This window comes from Monopterus albus, unplaced genomic scaffold (genome assembly GCF_001952655.1).
Source record: "Monopterus albus unplaced genomic scaffold, M_albus_1.0 scaffold35.1, whole genome shotgun sequence".
NCBI classification, from domain to species: domain Eukaryota; kingdom Metazoa; phylum Chordata; class Actinopteri; order Synbranchiformes; family Synbranchidae; genus Monopterus; species Monopterus albus.
In genome coordinates this window covers 2,152,591-2,153,234 of record NW_018127915.1, presented here as the reverse complement: position 1 = coordinate 2,153,234, position 644 = coordinate 2,152,591, and positions in this window count along the sequence as shown.

The window sequence follows — 644 nt, the reverse complement described above, 5'->3', positions numbered from 1 at the left end:
GAAAATGACAACTGTCTTCAAGTTGGCAGATAAAGTAGCTGCATTTAAAGCCAAACTGGATTTGTGGGGACGGCGCGTCAACAGAGGCATTTTGGACATGTTTCAAACATGAGACTTTGGGTGAGACTGAGCCTGAGTCTTCATTCTCCCAGCTGGTGCACGATCACATGTCTTTGCTTTTAAAAGAGTTCGAGCGCTACTTCCCAACCACAAAGGACCCACGAACTGCCAAGGAAGGGATCCGCAACCCATTTGTCAACAAACCAGGTGAATCCAGCAGGTCTGTGCAAGAAGAAGATCAACTGCTGGAGATCGCAAATGACGGCGGCCTTAAAAGTATGTTCGAGACAACAACTCTGTCGGTGTTCTGGATTAAAGTCATGACAGAATACCCTGAGATCGCCACCACAGCACTGAAAACCCTGTTGCCATTTCCGACATCCTATCTGTGTGAAGCGGGTTTTTCTGCAGTGACAGCAACCAAAACAAAACAACGGAGTAGACTGAACATAAGCAACACACTTCGGGTGTCATTGTCTCCTATTACCCCCACATGGGACCGTCTCGTTGCAGAGAAACAAGCTCAGGGCTCCCATTGATTTAGCGTTATGGGGAGTTAAAAATTTCAACACAGTGGATTCACG